The sequence below is a fragment of the Dromiciops gliroides genome, chromosome 6 (assembly GCF_019393635.1).
Source record: "Dromiciops gliroides isolate mDroGli1 chromosome 6, mDroGli1.pri, whole genome shotgun sequence".
Lineage (NCBI taxonomy): Eukaryota > Metazoa > Chordata > Mammalia > Microbiotheria > Microbiotheriidae > Dromiciops > Dromiciops gliroides.
The window spans coordinates 195,487,990-195,502,226 of record NC_057866.1 but is presented as its reverse complement, the minus strand read 5'-3'; the positions used below and the strand labels follow the sequence as shown (position 1 = coordinate 195,502,226).

The window sequence follows — 14,237 nt, the reverse complement described above, 5'->3', positions numbered from 1 at the left end:
CAATGATTAGACATAGATCCTGTACTGGTGCAGAAATTATCCATGCCAACAATATGGACAGACATACTCAGGAGAAATGGATCCAGGCAATGGCTTTTCTAAAGGAAAGCCATATTTGTGCTTTTACAAAACCATCCAACCTGTGCAGAACTTACTGTTTACAAAGGACAAAAGAGAAAAATGGCTTCTCGCTTCATGTTCTTTGTCATTGTCAGCCTTAAAGCCCTTCTTTAAGAGCAGAGAAGATGTATTGTAGAGTATGGCAAAAAAAAAAAAAAAAAAACAACCCGATTTTTCTTATCCATGAATGCCTCGATGCTGCCCCCCTTCAAGGCAGCAAGTATTGTATGATGGCCTAAGAAAAAGCAAGGTTCCTGACAGGCGAATAGAAAGCCTGTAAAAAGGAAAGCGTATGCTTCTCTTCCTCTTCTAATTAGAGACAGCACAGAAATACCGCAGCCAGTGCTGTTTGGAAATGCTATTCCAGTCTAAAAAAAATTCTCCTGAGCATTTAAATGCCAAATGGTGCTTGCTATTAATTTCAAAATAAAATTTAACTTAATAAGGAATTTTAGAAATAGTTGCTCTTTTACCCACTACCCCCCCCAAAAGGCCAAACACCTCAACATATCTACAATACAAATGGAATCTTTCCAAAATGAAAAACCATCCGCTAAAAAAAAAAAGAAAAAACACGTTGGGAAAATGGGGACGACGCAAGCAAGAGACTAGCGCTCACACATCTGGCATCCTCCCGGGGGTCTCATGGCACACATCCCCATTTTCACATACCCCTCCCAAAATAAAGAACAAAGCCGCCGCCGCCTAGCCACGACCTCCGGGTTCTGGGAGTCTCGGTTCTGCCATTTACAGGGGGACAATGGGCCAGTCCCCACCCCCTCCGGACCTTGCGCAGCCGAGGGCCCCTACTCCTCGGACAAGTCGTTTCTACCTTCTCCTGCCGAAGGTAAGATGAGAGGGCTGGCCCGCAGGTATTTGGGGTTCGTCCTTCCCAGCCCTGGTTCTGGCTCCTAAGGCCTAGGGGGCGGGAGAGGCAGGCGAGCCAGCGGCCAGCACGGAACAGCTGGATGCGGACATCGCTGCGGATCTCGGTGTGAAGAGGCTGGTACAAGAGCCAAGGATGCTGAGATGTGCCCATCCGCGAACGGGCCTAATTATCCGTGGGGGTGGGGAATGGGGGGGAGCGAACCCTGCTGCCCTCCGCCCCTGCCCCAGCCAAAACCTGGAAAGCAGGGGTGGGGTGGGGAACGGGCGGTGCTCTCCCCCGGCCCCACGCGCGCTCACCCCCGCCGCTCACCTCGCAAGCCCCTGGAGGCCGGGTCCGAGCCCTCGGAGTCGCGCAGACTGCGGCTGGAAGCGAGCAGAGCCCCTGCGCACGAGCCCGACACGGCGCCTGCGCCGCTGCACGCGCGGCACCGACCGTTTACCAGCCGGGCGGTGGGAGGCCCGCCGTCGGGCTCCCGGGGATGCGGATCGAGATTGGCCCCGCCTTCGTTCTCCGCCGCCCTGCGCGGCAGATTCCAAGCGGCGCCCGCCGGGGCTTAGCGGGGAGGGGGCGGGGGTCACCGCGGGTGCCAAAGGCCCCGACGCGGACAGTGGAGGACAACCGAGGCGGGGGCGATTGTGGGGGGTCGCTGTGACCTCGAGGAGCACGACGGGAACGCCACGAGCGGGTGGCGAATCGTGAGGTGGGCGAAACACACCTCTTTGTCTTGTAGGGCACGGGAACGTCGTCACTTCCGGCAACAATAGGAAACGTCAAAACTCGGGCTGGCTGCGACTCGGGCCGCCACTGCGGGAGCCGAGCCGAGCCCTGGAGGCGGCGGGAGCTACTGCCGGTGCGGGCCCCACCGTCGCCGCCTCCTCCCCCCTCCCCGCCTCGGCTGAGGCCGCAGAACTCGAACCGGTTGCTCCATGGCCCGGACAACCGTGCCCGGCTGAGCCGCTTACCACTGGGGCTGAAGCCACCTTCCAGAGGCTGAGTCGTCGCGGCGGCGGTGGGGATTGCAGGTGGCTCAGGTACAAACTCTAGTGCGACTTTGTTCCCCCCTCCCCACCCCAGTCCGTCATTCCCCCACCCCCACCCCGTAGCTACTGCTTCTCCTTCCAGCCGGAGGCACCTGGTTACTTACCTTACCTGCCTGTGGGCAAAGGCTGACCAACCTGCGTGAGCCACTGACCAATAGCAGTCGTCATCTCCTCGAGTGACGGCGCGTCAGCCAATGACCGTGCGGGATTCGGGGCGTCGGGGAGGCGGGAGGCTGTACTTGTCACTGGGGTCGTGCCCCCTGGAGATGGGGCGTCATCCCGGGAAGAAGGGAAGGAAGGTGGTGGGAGCGTCGCTCTGCCCCCCAAACCTTCCTGAACAAAGACCGGGGAGTTCTTCCTGGTCTCGGGTTACCGCCTTTAAGAATGGCAGCAACACACCCGGCTGGGCTGGGCCCGCCCCGCCCCTCGGGCTGGGTTCAAGGCATTGCCCCTTTACACCTGGGGTCGGGAGGTTTAGAAGTAACCTCGTCCATATTCGCTTTAATGACTAGATTGGCACCAGCCCTCCGGGACTGCAGGGATTAGAATGATCACATGCTCTAGCACCCCGAGCAGCTGGCATTTAAAATGCATTGTCTAGGCTTCCTGGCATCTTCACTTCATTTGTATTAAAATAAATTTTCTGGATTTTTGGTTTTTTTAACATTACCAGAGTTTCTTGCAATACGGTATCCAACCTTTCCGTCTTCTAGAACTGTATTCAACCTTAAAACAAAAGGCATTTTTAAGACTAAATGGAAGGATTGGTACTGAAATTATTGTATCTTTTATGAGTGAAATATGAATCTTTTAAAAAAGTAAAATTATCTTGATATCTTTTCACATTGCCTAAATTTTTTCCTGTACCCTTAGCACCTTTTAAACAGCCATACCACATAACAATGAAAAACAATACAGCAATATATTGAAAAAGTCTGATAATATATGCATTGTGCCACATCCCTTGGAGATGAGGAGTGAGAGTATTCTAGGCATGGGGGACAGCCGGTGAAAAGGCGGGGGTCCCAAGGTGGAGTGTCTTCTCTTATCTCCTTTGAAACCATGCTTGTTTTTTGTAATTTTTGTGGAATCTAAAGATATTTAGGTTCTTTCCAATGAATGATTTTTGGCCTACCAAAGATTCTTAAGAACTGCTTAACATTTCGTAGTGCTTATACACTTCATTTATTACATATGCTGAACCTCATGCTTGATGATAATTTATGTTTTGATCAGGTTTTTGTAATTAGAGAAAATGGGTAGCCCTCCTTTTTATTTAACAAGAAATAATCGCCAAGACATTTGTATAAACTCATTGCAGTGGAATTACTAATCTTAACCCACTACAAATCCTTTAATCGATTCCGTTCCTATTTTTTAAATGATCTTGGGGCAAATTATGTGGTTTGTCTTTGTTTGGTAAACCATAAATCATTAGCAGTGAATTTTGCGTAGTATTTAGACCTATGTTATTTAATTGGGTTATTTCAGTTCAATAATGTTCCAAATGAACGGATGAATATCATACAATCATGAGTCAGCCCTCCCCCCAATCCAAAATGATGCCATTGTTTTAAAATTTTTTAAAAATATATTTATTTGCTATCAAGTTCTCCAAAATACTTTTCACATAAGATTGCTGCCTTTGATTCTTAATCATCCACCTCCAATTTATTATCACTTTAGGAAATTCAGTATTAAAAGCCGGAGTTGAAATATAGTCTATTCAGAAGATATAATAGTTACTTAAAATGCTTTTTGAAGATAACTTTGGAGTTTCTGTACATTGCTAGACAGATACTGAAATAATAGGGATGGCTTGCTCACCTGTACTAATCCCTCCCCCCAGCCTCTTTTGCCTTAAATATGTAAGACTAGAAACCAAATCTGATTCTGCTATCTTTTATTGAAGACTTTAAGCACATAGAAGCTATTGTCTTAATGAACATATTTCACTTTCTAAACAAAGAGACAAAAATAATAATCCTAATTCTTGGCTGTTCTGGTTAAAAGTAAATGAGTCGATTTTTATTTTTATAGACTGATAAAATGTTTTAAGAAAACAGTGGTATTGTAAATCTTTGTAAAATTTAAAAAAAATACAAGGCGTGTGCTTTTTAGTAACAAAAACTATTCTTGCAGAACCAGACCTCTAAATTTAATGAGAGCTTTTTTATGTCTTGTATGTACCTCATGACCTCTTGGTACTTAACTATTTGCCTTTCCTACTTATAAGACCCCTTGTGGACCTAGACCTCTTTCATTCTTCCACAGTTGTTACCTTTAAGTTTAGGGAGTGAATGGTTATCACTTTTTTTTTTCTCTGTTCAGTCTGTTCTGGACTTCTTTGGTGGTCCACTATTTTTTAAGGGGAGAAATGAAATGCCTGAAGTAATAACTCCCCACAGAATCCTTTTATTTTCATTCTTTTAGAATAATCTATAGGATCTTATTTAAAGATTATCAAATTAGAGTAGCTTCAGATCCATTTGCCAAGCTACCAATATTTCAGAAACTACAGATGTAAAAAAGATATTTTTATTCAAATTTTAATAGAATTTACTTTTAATTGGTTAATTTTATTGTTCTCAATTTCTATTTTTCAAGTTGAAAGAGCTTATGATTTTCCTTCATGTTTTAGAATATCTTTAGAATATTTAGAAATAAAACATACAGAAAATGGGTTACTTTAAAACGATGCCACCACATTGACACCAAAGACATGCCACTGTTTAGAACAAATGCTTTAAGTGAGCCTCTTCATAGATTAATCATTGTATGCCAAAGATTTAATATTGGTTACATGATAGTGGAATGGGTTTGCCCTAGACCAGTTTAGGAAATAGAATGTTTCATTCATCTTTGAGTATTATGAATTCCCTACTCAGTTCTCTCCATTTCACTCTCCAAAAAAATCAATCATTTTTTAATTAGATGCAGTTGTTCCCAAGCCACTTAGATGCCCCGTGTTGTGTGTGTGTGTGTGTGTGTGTGTGTGTGTGTGTGTGTGTGTGTGTGTGTGTGTGTGTGAGAGAGAGAGAGAGAGAGAGAGAGAGAGAGAGAGAGAGAGAGAGAGAGAGAGAGAGCACTTAACAGCTTACATAAAAACTAACACAGGAGAAGTTACTTTCCTTTTCCTATTGCTCATGCAAAATAGTAATTCATTTAATGTTTAACTTATCTAAGTAATATTTTGATTTAAGAATGCTACATATCTTATCATACGATTGTAAGAGTTGGAGTGCTGTTTAATGTGACTTGTAAAATATTTCTGGAAGTAATATATAATAAGATTTCTTGGAAATAATAAAATGTGGAATGTTAGGAATATATTTCTGTCATTACATTTGAAGAAGTATGAAAATATAATTCATCATAAAAAGCCCATGCTATTACATGCCAAACTTTAAAGTAGAAAGTTTTTTTAATATAGTTATGCTATAACTAAAAATTCCTCAATAAAATGATTTAAAAGATCATTTAGGCCTTCTACCAATTTAATTATCCACCTTAAGCAGAACATTCAGGAAACTTATCTTTGCATTGTAATGTGTACTAAATCTTGTTGTAATAGGTTGCCCGTAATTAATTTTTCAGCCTTCTTTGCATTGCATTTTTAATGTTAGTTGCCTTACAAAAGATTGGATTTTACTATCCTTTGCTAACTTGGTTAAGGAAATCGGGAACCTTAGTCACCAGGTTCATATCAGAAACTACAGCTCTGTTCTAGGCAGATGTAGTTCGGTTGTTTGGTTTTTAAAATACTTTAGATTATCTGGGAAATAGTTATTCTAATTTATTTATGGCTCATTAAGCTTTTAAAAGAGTGAAGTAATTGTATTTTAATTAATATGGAACTTTTCAAGCCATAAGCATAGGCCATTAAACTGGGAAAACTTTTCTTTCTCTTTAGCTTCCCCAAAACTCCTTAAAGCCCACTTACTTAGAGTTCATGTATCCAAAATGTAATAGTTTCTGGTTTAATTGTTCTATTTTGTAGTATTTTTAAATTTTCAGAATCTCATCAAATTTTTTTTCAAGTAGATAAGGTATAAATAAGTCTGTTAGCTTTAAAGCAAAATTCAATTTGAGCATGTAAGTCTATATACATTTTTTCATTTTTAGCTGATACTGTTGATTTTTTAAAATAAAACATTTATGTGACAAGTACACTCAATGAAAAAGAATTTTATGTTAATATTTATCCTGATATATTTTATATATAACAGAGTTAGTCTATTAAAGAATGCTAAAAACAGATTTATTCATTACTTTTTCATTACAATATGCATTTACAATACAATGTACATTTAATTCAGGTTGTCATAATTGATGATTTAACACCATTTATCTAACTAACCCTTGATTATTATTTAAAATATTATTAATTTAATTTGGGGATAAATGAATTATACCTTTCTGCAATATTGCAAAAGCAGTCTGGTGTAGTAGAATTTGTCCTACATTAAGGGCAAGGAGAGCTCAATTCTAGTCCCAAATCTTCCACTAAACTGGTTTTGTGACATTAGGCAAGTCATTTAACTATAACTATATCGGCCCTTAGCTTCCTCATTTGTAAAAAGAGAAAGTTGGACTGGTTGATCTTGGACTAGATGAGTATTTGCAGCTCTAAAACTATGTAGTTCTATTAAATGCAATATACTTAAATTTTAGTTTCAAGATTCACATAGTGACTTGTTTTTTTTTTTAATTTTGTCTTCTTAATTAACAAAAGCTTCGTCTTTCGACAATATATTGGGAGGGAAGTATTGAGTTTGATGATTGGAGTAATGAGGTCTTTTGCTGCTTCTGTTGACTCACAATATCATCTGAAGCAAGTCACTTTATTTTGCATCAGTTTACATATCTCACCTTCTACTTATGTAAGTATTACTGTGTTCTCTATGATGTACTTTGCATTTTAAGTTAATCTTTTTTTGAACCAAAGAAAAAGGCACATTTGCACCTAGAACCAACTTAACAGAACTCCTCTTATGACATATATAGTCTATGTTGTTGCATATATTTAACTGCACTGTTTGAATGTTTCTATGTTGATGTTTTTCCAAAAAACATATTGTAAGTTATTTGAGGAGAAGGAAGATGCTGGTACTCAATCCATAATAGATGACTTCTGAGTGGAGAAGTGATAGCTTTGTTTTGTTAAAACTTTTTGGGGGGCAGCTAGGTGATACCTGGATTCAGGAGGACCTGAGTTCAAATTCAGCCTCAGACACTTAACAATTACTAGCTGTGTGACCCTGGGAAAGTCACTTAACCCCAATCGCCTCACACACACAAAAAAACCTTTTTGGAAGCAATTCAGTTAATATTTGAATCGTACAGAATAACAAATAGCATTCAATTTAGGATTTAGTGTCAGAAAGTACCTTGGAGATCATCTCATTTACAAGAGAAGAAACTAAGTTACAGAAAAGCCAAATGACTTGCCCATAAGTCACACAGCCAAGTAATGAGAAGAAACAAGATTTGAACCCAGGTCATCTGACACAAAATGTAATGATCTTTCTATAGCCCCATTCAACTGTTTTGAGCATTAGACTTTCTTTAGACTTTAGTGTTAAGCACTCCATATTTATTAGCCCATATTTAGCAATCTGTCTGCCAGTCAAGACTTCCACATTATTCATTAAGGAAAAGGCTTAGAAAGGAATGAATATTGGTTTTTAAGTATTTGAAGGATTATCAGGTTGAAAAGGGATTACTTATTCTGCTTGGGCATTTGCAGGTAGTTATTAACAAGTAGGGAAATTTCTGTTCAACATAAGGAAGACTTGACATAAAATTTACAACAATCCAAAAGTAGAATTGGCTATTCAGACTGGGAAGTTTTAAAGAAGAGGCTAAATCACTATTTATCAGGGATGTTATAGAGGGTATTCATGCATTAGGGAGGGGTTGGACTGGATGACTAAAGTCCCTTCCAGTTATAATTATATAATGGGAGGGCAGCTAGGTGGCACAGTGAATAAAGCACTGGCCTTGGATTGAGGAGGACCTGAGTTCAAATCCAGCCTCTAACACTTGACGCTTACTAGTTGTGTGACCCTGGGCAAGTCACTTAACTCCAATTGCCTCACACACACAAAAATAATATAATGTGGCTTCCTGCACCAAATTCTAATCTCAGGATATTTTATAGCTTTCAAAGTAGACCTTTATATTAATTAAAGTCAATTAGGGCATGTGAAAAATTTTAAATATATATTCTAAACTGCAATTTTATGTACTTAAGTGCTAAGGACATGACTACTATAATTAGGAAAAAATAACTTCCCTCTAACACCTAGTTCTTCGGGATTCCCAGGAATTGATAAAACTGTAGCAATTCCCAAGGATATGTTGTAAATTTATTAATAATAAGCATCACTATATGTGTGTGTATATACACATGTTGGTATAATTTCTAAATAATTACCTATAAATATTTTAGATATCCAACAAAATGATCATCAGAAGTTCTCAGGCTTGCTGAGTTGTTTATATTAATTTCAGCAGCTAAAAGCATAGATTGAAGATTCTGCAGGTGAAGATCAAGATAAGATCATATCAACATTTGACCCCAGGTTCTTTCTGCTTCAGTCATTCATCCAGCCAGATGAAGTCATTGAACTTCTAATATTTTGATAACTGTTTTTCAATATAATTGATCTTCTTTACAAAGGATTCATGAGACTTCCAGGGGATTAATGTCATGAAAAAGGGTAAGAGCCCCTGCTAGCTCAGTGCTTTTTTTTTTTTTTTTTTTTTTTAGCCAAGGCAGCTGAGTCCCACTCAGAGAAATTCTGGGATTCCAAGTCTGGAATCCTGCCCTCTCTCATTTGTACCACTCCCCAGTCCTGAACCTTCTAATTTTTTTTTTTAATCAGTGGAAGAAGGTAGTGTTATGCTACTTCATACTTAACAAACTTATGCATTTAAGAGCCTAAATTATAAGCTTATAACATCAATTACTTTAAGCATTAACATAAACAATCACAAAGGCTTATTACTAAATTGGACTCTAGTGACATTTTGAATTATAGGGTGTTTTAAAAGAAATTCAGTCTTTTTACTATTAAAATACAAATAAAAGCATACATATAATAAAAGGCAAAATTGGGAAGTAATTGAAATTTATCCTCTTTACGCCTTACCTCACCTTCTTTAAACATTTCCCCCATTTTTCTGTTCCCTTTCTCTTATGTCTATGGATGTCTTGGTGTTTGAATTATTTGGGTGTTGAAACAGTCTGTAAACTAAGGAATGAATCTCTACTCATGAAATTTAGAGTCTTTGGTTCCTGTGGTAAAGTTATTTTGCGCTAGGTAAAACTTTTAGCCCCCTCAAACGATTCCACAAAGACAGCTACCTTCTTTGATGTGTAACTAAGAGATAACTAACACAAGTCTGGTTAATGAGGCTAGCCAGATGCTGAATGATCTTGCTTTAAAAACTAGATAATAATTTGTAATTAACATATCCTATCTTAAGGAGTACTGTTTATTGCTTACTTTGTCAATCATATTCTTTATAAATTTAACCCAGATTACAGTGGATCAGAGTAAGGAAGCCAATGTAGAAATAGAAGAACCTAAATTTGACATGAAGGGCTCAAATGTAGCCATACATTTCTACCAACTATTTGCAAAACTAAATGGTAGCAAAACATTTTTTTCCCTCTTAGACATTTCCCTTTTCCTTCCTGCATGGCTACACAGTATAGGTATGCAGTGTTTTGAAAAATGAAACAAAAAAGAAAAATAACAAATAGTATCAAAAAAAGGAAAGGAAAATGCTTATTTTAATAGCTTTTTCCTCTCTCTTTCTCTCTCTCTCTCTCTCTCTCTCTCTCTCTCTCTCTTACTATTAGGAAACTATAAGGCAAAGAAGGTAGTGAAGAGAATCTTAAATTTATAACCAAATTTGGGTAGATAATACGAAAAGAAAAATGGTTCAATTTAATCATGTTTCCATGACTTTTTCCAACTATGTGTTTATAAGGGTAATGCAATTATAATAGACTTTATGTGCCTCAAAGAAATATGCAGTAAAATTTTGAATGTCAGAATACTGGAATCACAAAAACACTTGAACCCAGATGTAAGCCCCAAAAGTCTTTAGCAAGATAACAAGCATTGAGAAGTTAAGGTGAAAGCAGCCAAGAAAAGGTGAATGTCTACATTTTAGTTAGTGTGCTATAATTGGACACAGGACACAGAAAGGAAAAAAAAGAAAAATGGGGAGTAGAGGGGAAAAAAAAAACAAAGCAGAAATTGGGATGCAAAGCTAGTAAGTACCAGATACTCCAACAGTGGAGAAGCTAGCTAGACATAACAGAATCAGAAGATGGAGAGGCTTTTCAGGTTTGAAGGGCACATCTTTAGCTACCTTCTGCTCCCTTTCATAGTCCTCAGATGCCCAGGCTCAAAGTACTCATATATAGAATGGAACATGGTAGAACAGTTGTAGAGAGTAAGGGAGTGATATAGTGAAAGATTGAGAAAGGGCAGCAAAAACCCCCCAAAATCTTCAGAAACCTCTAAGCTGGTGTCATAAAGGCAATGTTAAAGTATTCTTTCATCCAACAGATGTTTATTGAGTTTTTACTTTGTATGGAGCTGTGATAATAAGCTCTGTGGGGATACAAAAAAGTCTTGTGTCAAGGAGATAAAAACATACATAGAAGTAACTATAATAAAAGATGGAATATAAGTACCTTAAGAAAGGAGCTCAAAGACAAATAGTCCTTCCACTTTAGGGGATAGAGCTATGTTTATATACAATGTTTAAGAAGCCAGAGTATATGGAACAGTTTAAAAAGATTTTTATTTCTTTATGGTTAAAATTTAACTGTTTTTGTGCTTGCTTTGAATGAGTCATTCCCTAACAGTACTGAAACATTGAGATTTTACAGTAATGCTAGTTATCTTCACAATTCTTGGAGAAAAAAATTACTATGATGCAAATTCTTCTGGGAAACCTATTTCCTGAGTATAAATAAGCCATATTTTTAGTGTACTTATAGATTCTTTAGAGAGTGAATTTGACTCTAAAGGTTCATTAACTGGCAAATGGACATTTTTAACCTGCTTACCTTGTGTGGAATTCCTGAGAAGAAAGGTTTTGTTCAAAGCAGATTTTTAAACTAGGCCTACTTATGCCCTTTCATCTATATGCCAGAAGTTACTAAAACGTTGTGGCAAGGTACCAAGTCAGGTAGGCCAATAACTTCATGGATCCTTGACTCTATAACCTTTTAAGTTAAGAAGAGAAAAAACACAACCCTAATTCATTTGCAGTAAAAACATAGTCAAATACTACCATCAGATTGTTAAGTTGATATACTACCAAAGGGTATTATTAATTAATATTTCTATAATTGGTTAAAATAATATGTGTACAAGCATGTTAAATATAGACTATTTGGAGCTTATTTTATCTCTTCAAGTTACTTAGGTTTATAGCACAGATATAGCACTAATATTTATGTACTGTGTACTCTTGTCTGCCCTTTAATAAGTGGTTCAGGATGCTACAGGCTATTCAAAAAATAACTTGCTCTCAACTATATCCCCTAATGAAGAGAGTAGAATAGTTTTGAACTTTTGGATTTTATGGTGTTATATAACTTTTCTCTCCGCAGGAGTGTTAGAGCTAGAATTGACTTTGTATATCATGTAATCCAATACTTTACTTTCATAGAAAACAAAGCCTCAGAACATGTAAATTACATGCCCAAGATCACACAACTAGCTCACCACAAGCTAATTAGGTATTCTGGTCCATATTGTTCTTTCTGCTATCACTCAGTGCCTTCTATGCTTATTTATGACTTTGTTAGTCCTAGCTATTTGTCAATTTTGAAATATCTTTTCAGAAAAATCTTTTAACATCAGTTTTTAAGTTTAGGAAACAATACAACAAAAGCACTTATTTGGGAAAAAAGTTACCTGCTATATAATCCATTCATAATAATTAGGACCACACCTAGAAGGATACTTGGCCTGGAACAAATAACACTGTGTTCCTCTACCACAGTTTTAATCAAATGAGATGAAAAAGCACATTACAGAAATAAGCAAAATGTAGGCTGGAATCTAAAAGTGAAGTACCACTTACTTCTGGGCTGGGGTTTGACAAATGAGTCCTTCCCTCTCTTCTCTAAAATCTAGATTTAACCCTACTGGAATTGCAAGTGAATGATCTTCTGGTAGTTTTGCTGTTAGTTTTTTTTGTTTTTAAAGTGTCAACTACCAAAGCCACATCTTTCCTACACTTAGTTCCCCCCCCCCCTCTCTTTTTCAGTAAGGCAGTTGGGGTTAAGTGACTTGCCCAGGGTCACACAGCTAGTAAGTATGAAGGGTCTGAGGCTGGATTTGAACTCGGGTCCTCCTGAATCCAGGGCCCATGCTCTATCCACTGTGCCACCTAGCTGCCCCTAGTTCCCTCTCTTAATCAAGTATCATAATGGTACTACACCCCCCCCCCCAGGCTTAGGACTCAGATTTGCCATACCCTGTGGATGTTTCCTACTGGAATTTTTTTTAATCCTAAACTAATGTTAAGTGTCTTAATAAAATTTCAACCGCTTTAATTATCCTGCTTAATTATTATACATTTTATCACATAAAGACAAAGAAGACTAAGAAGTAAGAAATACTGGAATAACATCCTAATTTGAACAACACACTACAACTTAACTTGATAGTGTTTGCTATTAAAGTACAATATATTACAGCAATAATTTTAAAAGAAATTTTCAAGATGAGATTTTTAGGTTAAATTCATGTTAAAATTAATATAATATGGTATGATTACTGTATAGCTATTTCAAGCCCTTGCAGTGTTTGATATGATGTGGCATAATAGAAAACTAAGTTTCCTGTAATTGGTGCCTCTTATTTTTAACTCTTTTGTTTTGATTTTATTTACATTATTATTTACATATCTTCAGCTTCAATACTTTTTTATGAGATACAAAACACATGGTCTATGACATTCATTAAAATTGAATATATATATATATATATATATATTGTGATCCTTATAGTAACTGGGAAATTTAGAGTTTTACCAGTCTTAATTTATACTGGTTATCTTTATGTGGTTGGAACTATTTTGATCATTCTAAAGGAAAGAAACAGTGAGTATGAACACAAAATAAGTCATCAGAACTTTTGTTTTAATAACAAATTTCAAATCATATGCTATATTAAATAAATAACATTTCTTATAATTTGTAGATTTTTTTAAAAATTCTTATAGCTTTAATCCAGTTTAGCAAATAGATTAGCATTTTAAAATATTTTTGTTGTGTGTTAATAGCAAAAAAGAGGGAAGTGGTCATTAATCAGTAAATATTTATTAAGCATCTCCTGTTTTTCAGGCACTCTGGTAAGTAAAAAACAAAATCATCTGTGATTTACCATTATCCTGAAATATATTACCAAAGGTACTTGAATCATTTGAGAATGTTTTTTCCCTTAAAATTTAAGTTGTCTAGGGTTGAGGCAAAAAGTTCTTAGTGGGAAAAGTGGAATCTAGCTATTAAAATTCATCTAGGTGGCACAGGCCTCAAGTTAGGAAGACCTGTGTTCAAATTTAGCCTTAGACATTTACTAGCTTTTTGACCCTGGGCAAGTCACTTAAGTTCTGTTTGCCTTGGTTTCCTCATCTGTAAAATGGGGACTAATGACACATGCCTTCCATGATTGGTGTGAGGATGAAATAATTGTGCCAGCACAGTGGAACTGTATATAATGTTAATTATAATTATAATTGTTATAATGCTTCATTGCTTCCTAACTTACCTTTGTTCAGCATATCTCAGTGCTATATCAGAGTATATGATTTATTGAAGACTCAGTAACACATAAAATTTACAGAAAAGTGAGATTTTTTTCCTGCTCTCACCCTTAAAATAATAGCAGCGTCAGACTCATAGCTTTCTTTCAAATTTCGAAATATCTCTGAACAAAATTTTCTGAATTCTTAGCTTTTTTTTGGTTGTTGTTTAGTCCTAATTCTGCTCAGATGATTAAAACCATACTTGCTCTAAAAGTATTGGGCTGTTTTAATTATCCCACTTAGTACTTAATTTTTTTTAAAAAAATTATCTCCATAATTTTGCCTACATTTGTACCCTGTGCAAATTAAGACATTTGGCAGTTAAAGAATCATAGATT

The 14,237-nt window shown here is 37.4% G+C and overlaps 2 protein-coding genes across 10 annotated transcripts in view; one reads left to right on the top strand and one right to left on the bottom strand.

Annotated features, from left to right (window-relative positions):
- Positions 1 to 2,272, bottom strand: part of CEP44 (centrosomal protein 44) — a 60,048-nt gene extending 57,776 nt beyond the window's left edge. Inside the window, exon 1 of one of the 8 annotated variants that reach the window (XR_006353602.1) lies at positions 1,319 to 1,790. The gene's annotated coding sequence lies outside the window, so the exon portion shown is untranslated. Of the gene's footprint in view, positions 1 to 792; positions 904 to 952; positions 1,196 to 1,318; positions 1,791 to 1,971; positions 2,085 to 2,153 lie in introns of those variants that run through there. The other 7 variants (XM_043971662.1, XM_043971665.1, XM_043971666.1 and 4 more) reach the window with 7 other exon arrangements.
- The window catches only part of FBXO8 (F-box protein 8), a 59,330-nt gene continuing 46,994 nt past the window's right edge, over positions 1,902 to 14,237 (top strand). Inside the window, exon 1 of one of the 2 annotated variants that reach the window (XM_043971669.1) lies at positions 1,902 to 2,040. The gene's annotated coding sequence lies outside the window, so the exon portion shown is untranslated. Of the gene's footprint in view, positions 2,041 to 6,794; positions 6,933 to 14,237 lie in introns of those variants that run through there. The other variant, XM_043971668.1, reaches the window with a different exon arrangement.